Source organism: Leguminivora glycinivorella, chromosome 2 (genome assembly GCF_023078275.1).
Source record: "Leguminivora glycinivorella isolate SPB_JAAS2020 chromosome 2, LegGlyc_1.1, whole genome shotgun sequence".
NCBI classification, from domain to species: Eukaryota; Metazoa; Arthropoda; class Insecta; order Lepidoptera; family Tortricidae; genus Leguminivora; species Leguminivora glycinivorella.
The window spans coordinates 15176291-15194793 of record NC_062972.1 but is presented as its reverse complement, the minus strand read 5'-3'; the positions used below and the strand labels follow the sequence as shown (position 1 = coordinate 15194793).

The 18503-nt window shown below is 37.0% G+C and overlaps 1 protein-coding gene across 1 annotated transcript in view; it reads right to left on the bottom strand.

Moving 5' to 3' along the window:
* Positions 1–18503, bottom strand: part of LOC125235638 (cadherin-99C) — a 166856-nt gene that overhangs the window by 60243 nt on the left and 88110 nt on the right. The window contains 1 exon segment of the mRNA XM_048142241.1: positions 2730–2786. The gene's annotated coding sequence lies outside the window, so the exon portion shown is untranslated.

The window sequence follows — 18503 nt, the reverse complement described above, 5'->3', positions numbered from 1 at the left end:
TTTAGATCAACCAAAACGTCAAAAATACACTTTGAGTCTGACCTTTAATGTCGTATAACATTTTTGGACAGACAAATAAGTTTCACAGGTTGATAAAGTGACCATCTAAAAAAAATATAAATTTACCCAACGAAAACATTATCTTGTATAACATTTTTAATATTCTTGGTTTTATTTACACCTCATTAGCTCGCTTATAAGCCCGATCAACCACGCTAGATTTCTTCCAATAAAGATGTGTCCACTTCGGAATATCATGTCATGTCAGATTATTTTTAAGCTCACCGCTCCGCTGTGCCTGACACATTCCATTTTATATTATCGGTTCAACTTTGGAAACAGGTATCTTAAGGGCAATGATAAAGGTTTCTCTCTCGCAGGGCAGTGGCTATTAAAACAATGGCAGTTTTATGGTTCGAGATTAAACTTAAGTTTAATTCCATTAAGTATTGGCGTACGGGTAAAATTAAACGGGTGTTACTCATTTTTATTTCCAGTGAGTTGAGAGTGGTTAATGAGACCTGCGAGCCTAGCACACTAGTGTGATATAGCTTGTCGCGTCGGTACGCCCCTTTCACACTCACTGAACGTGCGTAAAGGACGCACTGACGCGACAAGGTATATCGCTCTACCGTGCTTCGCCCTCTGATAATAGTAAATCGTACACCTATTCACCTGATACATCATTTAATTTGCTTCATCGTTCTATAGTTAAGAAATGAATATGAGTACATAGTGTACCTACATACATATATGGAAATATACGAAATGCATACTCCAATAATTAAATTATTTATACAAGGTGCTCGCGAGGAACCCGCATAACTTGAACCACGCGTTTCTGAGGCCAAAAGAAAGAAAAAATGTTATATGAATTTTAAAAGTTTTCGCAATAATTTTTTTTTGTTTTTTTTTTTACTTTTTTGGACGTATTTTCACATATAAAGTAATTTTTATCCATGAAGTTGGCAATTAAAATGAGTTCCTTAATTTATTTTTCTAAAAACCAAATTTTTTGGAAGTTTTTCTTGTCACATTTTGACATCTATAAATGACTACTGTGAGACTATGCTCCACAACTGCGCATCAGCGCCGTTAAGAAGACCTTTTCTGAGTAACAATACGGAAATGTTTTTTTTTTTTAATTGGCAATAACTCTGAAACTAGACGAAATCTAAAAAAGTTTATATGACATTTTAGTCTTAAAATGTGACCAAGAATATGCCGTTAAAGTTTAAAGTTATATGGGTTCCTCGCGAGCACCTTGTATAGGTAGGGATAAAACACCCTTTTTCACAAATATCTGTGACAAATAAAGACAAGCGAGAGTAGGTAATTCCAGTTTATAAAGCGTTCATAATTAATGCTAATAATACCTAAGGTAATGCGCTTGAGACTAAAGTGCATACCTAATACTACCGAGTATATGTAGAGCACTTTCTTGACCCACTGATTTAGAGTGAATTATACTCGTAACAAAGCAAATGTGTGAATGTGAACCTAAACGAACTCAGAAACTTTGACGTCGGTCCGACTTGCAGAAAACAAACCAAATAAAAAATTAGTCGTTCTCGCCAGCCATAAACTATCAACAACTACCGTCCTGACTTGAAAACTTTTTATAATACTTATCACAAATAAGCAATACATTTAAAGCCAGGTAGACCGGTCTATATCGTGCCCTGCTACACCAGAACGTCAAGTATATACTATAAATCAGGTGGACATACGCTCCTTTTTATTAGTCTGACATCATCTAATTGAGTTGTGCGTACCTTCGTTTAATATCGTTTAAGTTAATGTATTAGACGTGAGATAAATATTTCGTAAGTCAACGGCAAGACATCGAAGCAATAACTTACGATGTGTCTTCAAGGTGCGGTTTATAAATGACTCCAGTTTTTTAACCAGTGATAATACTTGCGCCGCGTGGACTCGAGGTTTATTATGCTGATGCTGTAGGAAACGGAACGGGCAAGAACCATACCGTTCTGCCCTAGGGATGGACAGAGGGCGCTACGAGTCCTTGTATAGATTACTCATATGAGAGATAATTTCGACCTCGACAGCTGTGACCTGGGTGGCCGAGCGGATAAAGAGGCATTTCCCGCGATTGGAAAGTACGCTGGTTCGATTCCAGCCTCAGGCACCAGAGGACTTGGTCACTTTTTCTTTCATATGTGTAATTTATTTCGGTTTTAATTTATATACATAGTAGTGTGACTACTTTAAGACAGCACAAGTTAAAATATTTTCAATAGATTATAATTTAACATGTGTTCATTAGAATTGATTTAGCAGCGCCATCTCTCGAGCTGTGTCGAAACCAACCTGAGTTTGGTTTACACGGGGGGCAAGAACCATACCGTTCTGCCCTAGGGATGGACAGAGGGCGCTACGAGTCCTTGTATAGATTACTCATATGAGAGATAATTTCGACCTCGACAGCTGTGACCTGGGTGGCCGAGCGGATAAAGAGGCATTTCCCGCGATTGGAAAGTACGCTGGTTCGATTCCAGCCTCAGGCACCAGAGGACTTGGTCACTTTTTCTTTCATATGTGTAATTTATTTCGGTTTTAACTTATTGACTACTTATCAGATCAAAAATTTTACAAAGTTATTTAGAATTTTACGTTTTTGCTTCAATTTCGCGTGGGCCGTTTAATGAAAATAACACACAAACATTATTATTTTTCATGCATTTTCTCAATTCCAGTTTTAAACTTACCCAGCAGTTTTTACTCCGTTGTAATCGCATTCCTTAAACTATTCACTCCCGCTTCATCTGAAACAATAAACATGAAATTAAATATCACCGTGAGAACAATGGCATTAAATTTGAAATTCTACTATTGTCCATTTCAACACTAAAAACGAAATTATTCACTTAGCAATTGTGAAACGTATTTGATTAAAAAACCTTATAAGATCAGATCATTTCCTGAACGAGCAAAAAGGAGTTTCATCACGGACCAGTGAGGTCAACTCCCAACATTGTCCAACCACAATGGCAATTGTGAGAAAGCACCTAACAAAACAAAACAATGGGCCACACTCAGCAATTAGTAATACCAATTAAATATTTGTGTGCGATCGATAAATAAATCGGTTGTTTGTTAAAATGGCCATTCTTATTGATTCTATCGGACGTGCGTTGTACAAACATCTAGTATAAACATCTACGGCATAATAGCTGATGTGAGAATAATCCAAATTGAGTAGTCAAGTCTCCTGTTGCCATAGACATTACTTAATCTTTATAATGAAGAGAAAATATCTCATAAGGGTTAGGCAGAGCACATGAAACTGCTTTAGTTTCAGTGCCACTTTTAGAAAATTAAGGGGTTAAAAGAAAACGGAATTGCAGTGACAGGTGCCAGCCTCTCGCATACGCCTCAATTAAACCCATATCCCACAGTCGACTTCTACGACAACCACGAGAGGAAAGGGAGTGGTGAAATTCTTAACTCGTCACCACACGGGCGAAATGTTTATTTAGGTATTTCTCACAGATAGGAATAGATAAAACGAACATGTCATTTTACTAATTATAGGTGTCATGAGGTTACAGAAGAAAGCAACATCTAATCCAGCGCAGATATGTTGTAAAGATTAGTTACACTACTCGTAAGCTTGACTCATAAGACAGGACATATAAGATAAATATAATATATTGAAAATGGCAAGGAAAGCACTGTCGAGGTAGATAACGTCCATTAGCATAATATCACAGTGTAACAGAAAGGTTAACTAGCCATTTATTACATACTATCGGGTACTCAAAATATAAACAGAAATTGTGAGGATTATTAGGGTCTAAGTAAGTAGGTAACTATTTGCAATTCGTACATGAAGTTGAGAAATTAACGGAGAAAGGAAGGTTCTGCCAAGTTCTGCGCCGTGCAAGAAGGAAGATGGCGCAATCATTCTACGCGAGCATCTTCAGTAGATGTGATTCGCAAAATAAAGATCTCGTTTAAAGGCGCGATTGGTTATCTAGGCGACATTCTGGTCAGGTATTCTCAAAAACAGAATTCATGCTTTTAGTTATAACCTTATAACTCAAACATTTCCAAATGTTTAAGTTATTTTTAAAGCTACAAAAACCTGCAATAGAATGATGCCAGTTTAAGCGAAGATTGCTTAGACTAGTTTTCAGGGTTCCTCTTAATGATGAAACAAACTTATTGCAGACCTAATTAATAAAGAGAAAATTGGCACCCTTCACAGATACAAGTACAATATACAGTGACCAGAGCGATCTGAAAGCGCGTGGGAGCAAGTAGGTGTGGGAACCGGTCGCTTACGTGACTCACTTTATTGGTGGTATAATTTTGGTAGTCGAACAACCGCTTTTAAACATAGGAATCAATTCAGTTTTTTATGTTTGTTTTTCAATAAAAAAAAACCAATAGGAAAGAGCTTTACACCCTATTTACAACAAAACGTAGATATTATAAAAATTCCCTAAAATGTGCTAAACTATTTTATGTGTCGAATACTAATCTATCTAAATATATAAAAGAAGAAGCTGACTGACATATCAACGCACAGCCGAAACCGCTGGTCCTAGAGATTTCAAATTTGGCACGTAGGTTCCTTATATAGTGTAGAGGAGCACTAAGAAAGGATTTTCCAAAATTCATCTCCTAAGGGGGTCAAATGGGGGTTCAAAGTTTGTATGGGGAAACAAGATTAGTTTGACTATTTTATTCGAAACTTCACAGGAAGATTCCTTAAGACATATGACTGAACACGTGTTTCAGGTTTTTTGAAAATTTAACCCCTAAAAGGGTGAAAAGGGGGTGATAAAGTCAAAAAATCAATATGGGTATCGTTTTTATGGTTTATCGGGTCGCTGATCACGATAAATACAACGTTTTTAAAATCTAACGAGGCGGAAGTGAAATACCTTCTCCCCTGTTGTGGTGCAATGGGGTTTAAATATCAAAAAAATATATAAAAGAAGATATTGACTGACTGACTGACATATCAACACACAGCCGAAACCGCTGGTCCTAGAGATTTCAAATTTGGCACGTAGGTTCCTTATATAGTGTAGAGGAGCACTAAGAAAGGATTTTCCAAAATTCACCTCCTAAGGAGGTCAAATGGGGGTTCAAAGTTTGTATGGGGAAACAAGATTAGTTTGACTATTTTATTCGAAACTTCACAGGAAGATTCCTTAAGACATATGACTGAATACGTGTTTCAGGTTTTTTGAAAATTTAACCCCTAAAAGGGTGAAAAGGGGGTGATAAAGTCAAAAAATCAATATGGGTATCGTTTTTATGGTTTATCGGGTCGCTGATCACGATAAATACACCGTTTTTTAAAATCTAACGAGGCGGAAGTAAAATACCTTCTCCCCTGTTGTGGTGCAATGGGGTTTAAATATATAAAAGAAGATATTGACTGACTGATTGACATATCAACACACAGCCGAAACCGCTGGTCCTAGAGATTTCAAATTTGGCACATAGGTTCCTTATATGGCGTAGAGGAGCACTAAGAAAGGATTTTTCAAAATTCTCCTCTTAAAAGGGTGAAATGGGGGTTCAAAGTTTGTATGGGGAAACAAGATTAGTTTGACTATTTTATTCGAAACTTCACAGGAGGATTCCTAAAGACATATGACTAAATACATGTTTCAGGTTTTTTGAAAATTTGACCCCTAAAGGGGTGCAAAGGGGGTAAAGTCAAAAACACAATATGGGTATCGTTTTTATGGTTTATCGGGTCGCTGATCACGATAAATACAACGATTTTTAAATCTAATGAGGTGGAAAAGAAATTTTCTCCCCTGTTATTGTGCAATGGGGTTAAAATATCCAAAATAGCCATAAGTATAGCTTTAGTTTTTATCTTTACTTCTGGTTCAAGAGATTTCAAATTGACACGGAAGTTCCTTAGAGGAGCACTAAGAAAGGATTTTTCAAAGTTCACCTCCTAGCATGATAATTTGACAGGGGCAAGGACAGGGACAGGGACAGGGCCAGGGACAGGGACAGGGACAGGGACAGGGACAGGGTCAGGGACAGGGACAGGGACAGGAACGGGATAGGGTTAGGGATAGGGATAGGGATAGGGATTGGGATTGGGATAGGGATAGGGATAGGGATATGGATATGGATAGGGATAGGCATTGGGATTGGGATTGGGATTGGGATTGGGATAGGGTTAGGGATAGGGATAGGGATAGGGATAGGGATTGGAATTGGGATTGGGATAGGGATATGGATAGGGATAGGGATAGGGTTAGGGATAGGCATTGGGATTGGGATTGGGATAGGGATAGGGATAGGGATTGCGATAGGGATAGGGATATGGATAGGGATAGGGATAGGGATATGGATAGGGATAGGGATATGGATAGGGATAGGGATAGGGATAGGGATAGGGATAGGGATTGGGATTGGGATAAGGATAGGGGTAGGGGTAGGGGTAGGGGTAGGGGTAGGGGTGGGGATAGGGATCGGGATCGGGATCGGGATAGGGATAGGGATAGAAATAGGGATAAAAATAGGGGACGGGGACGGGGATAGGGATAGGGGAGGGACGGGGACAGGGACGGAACGGGGACAAAGATAGAGATAGGGACGGGGATAAAAATAGGGATTGGGGTCGGAATAATCGGTCGGCAATCGATATTTAGGCAGTGTAAAATGCAGGTGGCCCAGTGGGAAGGTATTAGTAAGTAGGCATCGGCGAGTATCCTGCATCCGTAAACTATTACATTCAATGTGCTGTAAGAAGATCGTTGTTTGCTTGCCTTTTATATGTTTACGTTTGCAATAAGTATAAGCAAAATGGAAAAAATTGTAAGCGATAATGCAAGGAAGTACTTTTTACCCTACCGACCATAGCGTCGAGATACTGGCTATGTGGGTTGTATGAAGTTTCCCCAGTATGAATATTTATATAGGTAAAATACATACATATTCGCACCTACGCTGTGGTCGCTGTGTAACAATTCTACAATCATTGCAAGAATTTCTTTTAAAACAATATTAATATGTGTAAGGTACAGTCAGCCAAAACCGGACCGTACAGCAAATAGATCAGTTACAATGGCCCTCCAGTCGAGAATTGCCCCGCTTTACCTTAATCGAAATAATCGCGGACAGATGTACCTACAAAGAAACCTACGGATCCAAATGAAAATCTTATTTTTTGTAAACGTTTCAATAAGAATACTTTTATTACGCGGGCGAAGCCGCGGGTAAAAGCTAGTATTGCACATAGCTCCACTTTTTCTAGTTCTGTGAATGCAAAAACAGTTCAATTTATTATTTTGTGCGTGGGAATTAAACAAGATATGTGTAAGTAAGATGGAACTATATTAGTGGTTTGGCAATTTCAATACCTATACAACTCGTAGTACGATATGTATATGAATCATGTCTTGTTACGTATCGAGTGAGGTATTGTAGCAGTGAACAAATATATACAGTGAACATAATAAACATAAATAAAAGTCTACTTCGTAATTCTACTTTCGCCGTCAGTACGTGGGCAGATGGGAGTGACCCGGGCCAAATCAGACATACAAACATGCTACAGGTTGAAATGAATGAGTAATCGCCCCGGATTCTTTGACTGACATATTATTCACCCAATTCGATTGTTAAGTTTTGGTGGCACATGCATTTTTTGTCCAACTTATGTTTTATAAATTTACTTTCATCCGATCTACATAAGTTTAATAACTAGTCGTATAGCCGGTTTTGCAAATTGAGCAGTCTTAGAATCCAAAGAATATTTTTAAATAACTGTAATCTTAGTCATATTTTCATGGCAAATTTACCTAATTGTGAGCTGCATTTAGAAAGGTTTTGCAACATAGACAAAAAGATAAACAGGTATGACAACACCGCGAGGAGCAAACCATAGTGTGACATGAATCCAGTTATCGGTGTCATTTTGTGTGAAATTGCTGTCGCGTCGTTGCTAAATGGCCTACTTAGCGCGTGAAACAACAAACCTAGGTAACTTCACATTTTTGTTCTTTGCATACGTATGGATTTGTGAAAGGTGGGAAGCAAAGTAAAGAAGCTAGACTGCAAAGTAGGTTACAAATACAATGTTACTGTATCATCAAGATAAGGGTGGTATTTATTACAATTATAAACGTTGAATACAATCTATAATCCAATCGCAGATTACTAAGGCGGTAACTAGCTTACTAAATATAATCATATGTCGCTTATAATCAAGAGAACTTAGTTATGGGCTAGACAATTGGACATGCTTGGCATTAACTCAAGACTTATGGTCACCATACACGTAACTTGTCATTAAATGTCTTAATGTAAGCAAGTAATTCGCAGCTATTAAGTTTATGTACGTAGCAGATAGAACTCGATGAATATGAAAGCCAATTCGGGAACAATGTTGGTACATATTTCATAATAATATTTTTCTAGTCACTTACACGGGCAAGGGCACTTTAATGAACCTTATATTTCATTAAAGTGTCAATAGAGCCTCTACGTGTTGGCTTCGGCTCCGCGCACGCCTCCCAAAGAATACCCTATGGTTTCCATGATGGGAAAGACATTTTCTAGTCAGTTACTTATATGACCCAAAATATGAACCTTATGGAGCTTATTTAGTACCATAAAATGAATTTTCACCACACCAACTGGTAAAGGCTTACTTTGCTATTCGAAAACAGATAGCAAAACTGCATTTTATCCACAAGAGTGCAAAGTAATTTCATACAAATTTTAACCTGATGTCTTGAGCCGGCTGGTATAATTTACGTGTAGATGATGATTTTGAATCATAAATATTGATTAGATTGATAGATTTGATTTAGTTTCATGTTTTATAGTCAATATTTTGTTCGTGTTGGTGTGGTGAAAAATTTTGTGTTTCCTCGGCGGCAAAGTTTGTTTAACCTTCGTGCCTTGAAACCCTCGCAACGCTCAAGATTCCACTTTTTGAACCACTCGCTACGCTCGCGGTTCAATACTGGATCTTTCGCTTGCTCGGGTATCAATATTGGCACGTGCGGTTAAACAACAACTTTGCCCCCTTGTAATAACTATTATTTACTTATCTGATAGATATTATGTTTGAAGTCTGATTACATACTTACGTAATCAGTTGCTATAGCAAGAATACGCATTGACTTTAAAAAAAGTCGAGAAACGATTTATTAGTCCATTTCCATTTCTTGACACTTATCAATATATAAAAACCGGCCAAGTGCGAGTCGGACTCGCCCACCGAGGGTTCCGTATCCGTACAAACTTACAAAAGTTAAAATAATCTCGTGTATCTCATAATTATGTATAACTTTAAAGATTTGACTATAATTACCTATAGCTAACAGCGCCAAATCTCGGTGATTTCGCTAACTCATTTGTGCGACCTGTTTAGTATGTTAGTTTTTCAGTGATAATTATTTATGATGTCAACCGATTTGGACAGTTTTTTCTTTATTTAAAAGAGATTTTTTTTACGTATAATCTCGTTTTGAAGTTTGTATTTGAAGTTCGATATAATCCGCAAAGGTGGTTAAATTGAAAATTAAAATCTGAAAAGTTTTTTGTGAATTAAAAAAAAAAGTTTCCAAGGTACATACACGATTTTACTTTTTCCATAAATTCCATTCCATTTTAGCATAAAAGCAATATTTCGTAAAAATTTCATAATTTTTCGTTGGTAAACTTCCGAGATAAGGAGGGGGAACGGTATTTTTTTACATTTTCCTTCATAATTCTTTTTTTTTCCACAACAAAAATAGTTTTGATATGTACAATTTGAGCTCTTTCTAAAGATACCCCACTTGAACTAGTAACTTGACATTTACAGTTTGCCCCCCTTCCATTTTGGCCATTTTCTATAATTAATATTAATATATTTTTTTAAATAATACTATCAGCTTGTAGAGGTTCAAAATGTTTATAACTGTTCCAAATTTCAAATCGATAGCAGAAGTAGTTCTCGAGATATTTTGAAATGTGACAGACGGACAGACGGACAGAGCGGCGCCATAAGGGTTCCTTTTGTACCTTTTTGGTACGGAACCCTAAAAAATGAAAGTTACCAAAAGGTAACTCTTTAGCTTTACCGGTACCGGGCCACTGGCACTATTGGCAGTTCGGTTTATATAGGTAGTTCACAAGGATCGCGTGTCGAGCTACCCAGTGATTTTATTATCAGTTGTCCGAGTACTTTACGTGTAAATAGCGCCAGGTGAAATCGTATATTTTAATATAAGACGCGATCATTGCTGCCTCTTAGAAATTTACCAGTTTTAAGACAGGCACTGATTTACATCACAACCGAAGCACTGTAAATTATATGACACGCAAGATGGTGAAGAAATTCAAGGAAATCTATGAAGTACGCTATCGCTATCTAACCTAGTATGTAATGTATATGTCGCAGTAAGATAGATAAAACCGTTATATAGTTATAACCCTAGGAATATAATTATACGTCGTAACATAGTTAAACGAAAGCGATTAATTGCTATCTTACTAGGAATATAACTATAATACTAAACTAGTTTAGTCATATAGTTATATGACTAGATTCAGTTTAGTGAAATGATTGTAGGCAGGAGTGCGGCGGTGCGGCGGAGGTATAGTTATAACCCTAGGGATATAATTATATGCCGTAACTAGCTAAACAAAAGCGATTACCATCTTACTAGGAATATAATTATAATACGGTATTTAAAATTGCAAACGGGACTTAATCGCGTATTACTATGCATTAAGTCTCGGTTGCAATGTCACTGACGTTAGAACAAAGTTTATTTTGTATCGAACATAGTACACAAGGTTTGGTTACTATTAAACAAACGAATCCAAGCTATATTAGTTAAAACGTAACAGTTAGGGCATGCTCCCGGTATTTCCCGATTCTTGATTTCCCGGGAAATCCCGGTAATTTTATGGTGGCGAAAGAACGGAGACAAAAATTTAGGAACCGGTGCTCCCGGTTCTTTTCATAATATCGGATTTATTCATTTTTTAAATTGTATCTGCATATTTACTATCGCAAATAGTGCAATTTGCAGCACTACACTGCTACAATTATACTACTGAACTTAATCCTGTAATATAACTATATTACTTAACTAGAGACGTATTATAATTATATCCCTAGACTAAGTTTAATCCAGTGATATAATTATATAACTGAACTAGTAACGTATTATAATTATATTCCTAGTAAGATGGTAAGGAATCGCTTTCGTTTAGCTATGTTACGGCATATAATTATATCCCTAGGGTTATAACTATACCTCCGCCGCACCGCCGCACTCCTGCCTACAATCATTTCACTAAACTGAATCCAGTCATATAACTATATGACTAAACTAGTTTAGTATTATAGTTATATTCCTAGTAAGATAGCAATTAATCGCTTTCCTTTAACTATGTTACGACATATAATTATATCCCTAGGGTTATAACTATATAACGGCTTTATCTATCTTACTGCGACATATACAACATGGAAAAAAGGCATCACTAGTGGTTGATAAAACCGAATAATGGAATATGGACTGAACGAAAACGCATTGAGCACAGATATTTGTTCCTGAGTCATGGATGTTTTCAATGTATATAAGTATGTATTTATCTATTTAAGTAAATATGTATATCGTCGCTCAGCACCCATAGTACAAGCTTTGCTTAGTTTGGGGCTAAGTTGATCTGTGTAAGGTGTCCCCAATATTTATTTATTTATAATGCATTCATACAGTTACAATTTCTGAAGAATTACATGAAAAATCATTTTGTGCCCATTCAGATGTGTGATTGCAGTAACTAGTAATAATATTAATAATCATAGTAGCACAGCAACCGGTTCAAATTGCGTAAAGTTAAACGACACTAATAACAAAAAATGTACACGAATAATAGAACTAGGAAGAAACCTGATCAACCTACGTCTATTTACACACACCTCATGGGCTCATATATCGCGTCAGTTCTATCGAGTCACGAGTCGCTATCTACTTATTCATGGTTTAACTCTTTAAAAAAATACTTTCGTGTCCCAGATGTAGGTATTTACAAAGAAAATGGCACCCTTTTGTTTTTGAAAGCCTTATAGTGATTTTGTCCTGGCGTATAAGCATGGGTCGCGCAATAAATGATAAAATGACAGGCCGTGCCTATCGCACTTACAAATAGCTGATAAACGATATAACGTCAGGCCGTCCTTTTGGCACTATTTGTAAGTGCGATAAGGACGCACCGATGCGATAAATTTTATCACACTAGTGTGCTAGTACGCCCGCTGGACTCATGGTCGTCATTGCATCATTCATTTGTCATATCGGCACCGTAAGATCTAAACAAAACGTGTTAATAAATGAGATTGTATTTCATAGATATAGTATACAGAATTATTTGCTAAAAAACGTGCCCTGCACGGGAAGCATGGTCGCGCGATAAATGATAAAACATCTGGGCGTCCCTATCGCACTTACTAATAGTGCGATAGGGACGGCCTGATATTTTATCGTCTATCGCGCGACCATGCTTCCCGTGCTGGGTTAAATGTCGAGACAAGGGAAACTACAATAATTTAGTTTCACCGAGGCATTAACTTTGCAATAAACGTGATTGGAGGTAAAATGTGAATCTCCCACGTCGCCTCGACCCGCGGGTGTGACATTTGAAAGCCCAAGACAATTGTCTTGGCATTCGCGCTATTTCGCGCACACTGCAGCAGACACCATAATGGATGAGAGCGACGTGCTCCTGCAGACGTGTCTATGGGAAAATATTATACTGTTATACTAGTACACATATACATACATATCTAATGAGTTTACTATATACAGGGTCAATATTTATTTAATATTATTATTATTGTTGATGAAATTAATATTGTATTTTTTTGGACATTGGATTTTTCCTAGAAATATTCTAGACATGTATTTTTATATATACATATACCTAATTATATATTTTTTGTTTAACGATTATTTTTATATGAAATTGTATATTATAGACTCAATATTATAGGCCTACATGAATAAAGATATTTTGAATTGAATTGAATTAATAAAACAGGGGTAAAGTAAATGTACTACAAATACCGGTAAACATAATGTGGAAAATCAATTTGGATACGAGAAACTCGTGTACTACAGATTTCGTACCCTCATAATAATGGTACACGTTTTCATGATTGCTTGGAAGGAACGTTAAGTTATATCGGACCTTCAAGCACGATCATTATACTGGCATATCTCAACTTCGAAATATGTTAACCCAACCCAAGGTTTAATTTGCATAATTTTCATTTAACAGATTAAGGGCGCATTTTTTCTGAAAACCGTCAATTGATTAAACGGTTTACCAATTTAAATACTCTTATTCTAACGGCATAACATACCAAAGGCAAGGATGTTGTAAAAATTTTCTGAAAAAAAATTCGGCGACTGTAACAATCGGGCTTCGAAATTGAGACATGTTACGCCACGGTCTGTACACAGGTACCTACGTACATAATCGTAGATACATACTCGTACTAAATAGATACTTGTACTAAGCTTTGCAGGGTTTCTCGCAACGCGCATGATTCATCCACCGAAAGTTCAAACCACTATTCAAGGTCTCGATGATTCCGTTATCGGAGCAGCAACGTCACGAGACGGCCATTCTGTCTGCACTCGCCTTTTATAGCACGGCCCGGCGGGTTTCCATTGTAACGTCAACTTGTTCATATAAGTTAGGTTCGATTGAAGTCCACTGTGTTCTGTAGCTTGAATAACCTCGTCTATTAAATGTTGTGAATTTAAATTAACCCTCGTTTGATTTTATGGCTCGTGTCTAACATTTATCAGGCGTATCGGCTTGAACAAGTTCACCTAACAAATGATTTTGAGCATCATTTGAATTTTCACAATACAAATCAGGTTTTTACATATTGTGTAGAGTAGATGGAATATGTATTTTTTAACAATAATGGACTATCAATAAAAAATTGCTGGTTTAACTTTTTTTTTAATTTTAGATTTTACTGATATTTTAAATAAATACTCGTAAAAGGTTTTTATATCACAAATAACCTTCTCCTTTTTTTGAAGTCGGTTAAAGGGAAATAGAAAAGGAGAACCTTAGGTCAAGTACAAACATAGAATGTAGAATTGTGTACGAGTAATATTAACTTCATCTTGTGTTGTGAAATAATTGTAAGCCATTTGAAGATGATATTATAATGGCTCATTAGACAGTAAGTATTTATGACTAGTATTTCATTCCACAACACAAAGCTGTTATTCATAGTGTTAACGGTTTCCATCTTTTGACTATATCTACTCGTACCATATGCGAGTCAACATACACTGTAACCGATTTCAAAACAAACGTGATAAACAAATATTGTACGTATTAACCAAATAGCGAGTACATCTTAACATGCACGATTTATTTCATTGCAATAATAAGATGATTGATGCAATTAAACGGAGATGAAGGAAAGCCACGAGGTTCTCGCAATAAAGTTTTCATAGTCTGGCAATTGCGTTATCTAGGCTGTCAAGGGTACAATGGCTCGTGCACAAATGGAAATGAACGCCAGCGACTCACGAACCACACTTTACTTATTATCCCGAAGCGAGGCAAAGAGTCCGTAACTGTCTCATGATTCTCGTGACTAGGGTAGCTAGACAGGCTAATGAATTGGGACAACTTATCGAAGCCAATTGGCTTTAATTTGATAAGGTCAAGCAGAATGACGCGAAACAGCAGTTTTACTTAAAGAGATTAATGTATCTTGTGTACACTCGTAATATATATTAAACAAAGGATTAAGTTCCTACGTTTTAAAATGAATGTTCGGCTTTTAAATAGCATCTATTAGGTAAACGAGTATACTCTAAACTCATGCAAAAAAATGTTCATGTTCTGAAATGAATACTTTCAAAGTTTAGAACGCATGGAAGCCCTAGCGCAGCGTCAGTTTCGATTTTACTGACCAAATAAAGACTGTCTAGATTCGATAGCCTTCTGTGAACGAATACAGACGATAATGGTTTAAGATTAAAATCATTTCCAAATGAAATCAAAGTACTGGTAAGATTGCTTGTAACCATTCTGGGCACTGACGATTAGACTGTTGTCAGCTGTCTTGCAATAGATTTTATTAGGTATCCTAAATGGTTATAAATAATAATAAATATTACAGGACATTCTTACACAGATTGACTGAGCCCCACAGCAAGCTCAGGAGGGCTTGTATTGTGGGTCTCGAGACAACGATAATTATAGGTATATATAATAAACAAATACTTATAACATATACATAATTACATAACATAGAAAACAGCCATAACTCAGGAACAAATTTAATATCCGTGGCTCATCACACAAACAAATACCCTTACCGGGATTCGAACCCAGGACCGCGGCTTAGCAGGCAGGGTCACAAAGCATGCTTGATTTCCATTTCATTCAACAGTTAAACCACATCCAAAGTCAGGTCAAACAGTTTTCGTTTCGGCCAGACACGAAACGATAATGTCACAGATTGCGAAAGTCACGCGCCTTGTTCTAAATCACATTTGAGTGCAAAAACGTCGAAAATTTGCCGCATAATTTGGCCGGCCACAATCCACTAGGTGACGAAACGGCAGAGAGAATCAAGGAGTTTTTTTACTTTTGTTTTTTGTTACAATTTCGCTATCGTGTTCGTGTTGTCAGTTTGAGGTCGGAGTGCGTATAGCTTACCGCTTTGGTAATACCGATTATTGAAAAAGTGAAAGGTTGGACGGCCTTGATCCTTCGTGTCAGAGGGCAAATTATTAGAATAGGTACCTTAGCGATAATAATACTGACAAAAGCTTAACGCCTTTACAACTATTTTGCTTTGAACATTCCGCTTTAATGACAATAACAACTTGAGTATCTCAGCAATTTTACAATATCTGTTAGGAAACAGGTAATGTGTGCGAAGCTCGTCATTTAGAAAGCCTACCACTAATCATTGTGAGTAGTAATTGGATGTCACTATAAGTAATCACCCGATTGATGAAAGCGTCATCGCCCGCTTTCGAGTTCACGCTTTCATGATCAATATCGACATGACGTGGTTTAAGTTTTGCTCTTAGTTATTTCAGTATAATCACTTAATTTAAAAGACATGCAGTTAATTTTACAACTATAAAAAAACTTCTTTACCATAGACGCCAGCACGGGAAGCATGGTCGCGCGATAGACGATAAAATATCAGGCCGTCCCTATCGCACTTACAAATAGTGCGATAGGGACGGCCTGCTATTTTATCACTTATCGCGCGACCATAATTGCCTGCCTGAGCATGATATAAAAACCGGCCAAGAGCGTGTCGGGCCACGCTCAGTGTAGGGTTCCGTAGTTTTTCGTATTTTTCTCAAAAACTACTGAACCTATCAAGTTCAAAACAATTTTCCTAGAAAGTCTTTATAAAGTTCTACTTTTGTGATTTTTTTCATATTTTTTAAACATATGGTTCAAAAGTTAGAGGGGGGGGGACGCACTTTTTTTTCCTTTAGGAGCGATTATTTCCGAAAATATTAACATTATCAAAAAACGATCTTAGTAAACCCTTATTTATTTTTAAATACCTATCCAACAATATATCACACGTTGGGGTTGGAATGAAAAAAATATCAGCCCCCACTTTACATGTAGGGGGTACCCTAATAAAACATTTTTTTCCATTTTTTATTTTTGCACTTTGTTGGCGTGATTGATATACATATTGGTACCAAATTTCAGCTTTCTAGTGCTTACGGTTACTGAGATTATCCGCGGACGGACGGACGGACGGACGGACGGACGGACGGACGGACGGACGGACGGACGGACGGACGGACGGACGGACGGACGGACGGACGGACGGACAGACAGACATGGCGAAACTATAAGGGTTCCTAGTTGACTACGGAACCCTAAAAAGACGAATGAGTGCATACAATCTGCAGCAGCGGAAAATCTAATAATACTTAGGGCCACTTGCACCAATGAAAATGGAGGGTTAACCCGAGGGTTAACCCACCATTTTGTATGGTATTTGACAGTTGACAGGCGTGAAGTGGGTCTTAATGTAATAAGGCTGATGATAACTTGAAATAGGAAACACCAGCTTGGGATCAAAAACTTTTTATTTAATACCTAAATTATTTAAGCATTTAAAACGTGGATGGATTTCATGTACTTATTTTGCATTTTAGTTGTCCCTAACAACCAAAAAAAAGTTATTAAATTGAGGAACTTTTGTTAGGACTTGCGAACATAGTCCATATTTATGAAATAAAGTGAGATGTAATCCCTGAAGCTTCTAGTGGCGATTGCCTTTCGCCGCCCGCTGCGCTGCTCGCGCCTGCGCTCCATTACCCACCAACGCCTGCTTCCTACTACTTATCAAAATGTAGAACAAAGTTAAATGGATACTTTACGGTTTTGATAGCGATCTCGAAGGGAAGCAGTGGAATTCATATTATTTTGATTAATATTGGTAATTTTCTATCGGTCTGTGATTGTGCAAGGGATTAAGTTAGTATTAGAAAGAGCTGAATGATAGTGGTAATAGTAACTACCGTGCCAACTTTATTTATTTGCTTACAGTGGTGTCAAGAAATTACTATCTGCAGTTACGCGACAAATGCAAATAATTCGTTTCTAAGTGAAGTGATGTAGTCAGCGCGAAAATTTATTATCGACATTATCGACATTTGAAATTCCAATTCGTAGCTACCTGCATCCAGTTGCCTTTCGGTGAAAGAAACCAGCATTTGTATTATGATAACTAATTTAAATAAGGTTTTATTAGTTAAAAAAGTTCTTAGTAATTTTGTTTAGCAACATTGCGTTTTCAAGCTAATCGAGGCGTTAAGGATGACTCACGCCAGAAAGTCCTGATTCGAGCCGTGAAGCATTCGACACTTCGGTTTTCTATGATGATATAATACTCATAAAATACAAGTAAGGCTAAGCTACGGTAACGTGTTCGAAGCTACGACCGGAGATAATCTCTTTTTGTAATCAGGAAATGACATCCATGACCACTACGAAATGTTTAACGAAAAAGCATAATAAATGCAAGATCCTATCCATATACTTAGCTAATTATTTTTTTAAGATTTTTTGTGGATTTTCCTGTTGTCAAAAGGTGCTCTTGGCGGAGGAGACGAATCAAACAAACTCAAAATAATGAAACTCGGTCCAGTCTTCAGCCGCCTTTCTCGAGTTATAAATGGCGTAACTAACCCAACTTTGTTTAATATAAAATAGACTAAAAGAAATAATCTATTACTTAAAGTTTAAATGAATCTAGATAAGAATGCTAAATGACTTTTACAAAATAGGTGATGCAAAAACTTTTTGAGTTCTACAAACCTAATCGCAGAGAAATCAATGTTGCGATTCAAATCCTACTACGAGTAAAGCAATCGTGAGGCAAAAAAATAGGTTTTTATTTGTTACTATGTCTTGCTAGGCCAATGTTACACAAAATGAAAGTGTACAAATTCGAGTTG